The sequence below is a fragment of the Herpailurus yagouaroundi genome, unplaced genomic scaffold (assembly GCF_014898765.1).
Source record: "Herpailurus yagouaroundi ecotype Mexico unplaced genomic scaffold, PumYag 64588, whole genome shotgun sequence".
In the NCBI taxonomy this organism is placed as follows: Eukaryota; Metazoa; Chordata; class Mammalia; order Carnivora; family Felidae; genus Herpailurus; species Herpailurus yagouaroundi.
In genome coordinates this window covers 348-1,369 of record NW_024417873.1, presented here as the reverse complement: position 1 = coordinate 1,369, position 1,022 = coordinate 348, and the positions used below count along the sequence as shown (strand labels likewise).

The window sequence follows — 1,022 nt, the reverse complement described above, 5'->3', positions numbered from 1 at the left end:
ACAAGCCCCAATTTTTAGTTTACTTTTTGTCTTTTTTCTTAAATAGGCTTCACACATGGAGCCCAAAGAGGAGTTTGAACTCACAACCGTGTGATCAAGACCTGAGCCAAGGGGCGCCTGGGTGGCGCAGTCGGTTAAGCGTCCGACTTCAGCCAGGTCACGATCTCGCGGTCCGGGAGTTCGAGCCCCGCGTCAGGCTCTGGGCTGATGGCTCAGAGCCTGGAGCCTGTTTCTGATTCTGTGTCTCCCTCTCTCTCTGCCCCTCCCCCGTTCATGCTCTGTCTCTGTCTGTCCCAAAAATAAATAAACGTTGAAAAAAAAAAATTAAAAAAAAAAAAAAAAAAAAGACCTGAGCCAAGATCAAGGGTTGGACACTTAACCAAATGAGCCACCCACATGCCCCACAAGCCCCGATTTTGAAATCACAAATTCCAGGGGTGCCTAGGGGGCTCAGTCCATTAAGTGTCCAACTCTTGATTTAGGCTCGAGTCATGTTCTCATGGTTCCTGTGTTCAAGCCCCGCACTGGGCTTCGCACTCCCTTTAGGAATCTCTCTCTCCCTCTCCCTCTGCCCCTCCCCCACACAGGCTTACACTGTCTCGTTCTCAAAAATAAATAAGCTTCAAAAAAAAAAAATAAATCACAGATTCCACAGGCATAACTACACTGCTGTAGGAGCTTCTCAATGCTCACTCTTGTCTTCTGCACGTGTTGTGCTGAGGAGCTGTAACGAACATCTGGCACCATGGCATCAGGCCATGGACCACACTTTGAGTATCACCTGCTCAGAGATAAAAAGGAAATACTAGAGGTGGAATTTTTCCCCCTCTTTGGCTTAACTTTTTCATGGTGGAGTGACACCGCTCTATGAAATGAAACTTGATTTAAAATATGTGTGGATAATAACCCCATAATAATAAAGAAATAATAATAAATATATATTTATATACATTTCCACTTAGAAATAAATATATGTATAAATTTACATTAATGAAAAATTTTTTTGATTTATTTTATTTACT

At 43.0% G+C, this 1,022-nt stretch overlaps 1 long non-coding RNA gene across 1 annotated transcript; it reads right to left on the bottom strand.

Moving 5' to 3' along the window:
• Positions 1-38: 38 nt before the first annotated feature.
• On the bottom strand, positions 39-514 carry LOC121024419 (uncharacterized). Its single transcript, XR_005787695.1, has 2 exons — positions 350-514; positions 39-101 (listed from the first exon to the last, which is right to left on the bottom strand). It is a non-coding gene; the product is annotated as an uncharacterized LOC121024419 (long non-coding RNA).
• Between the last annotated feature and the right edge of the window lie 508 nt (positions 515-1,022).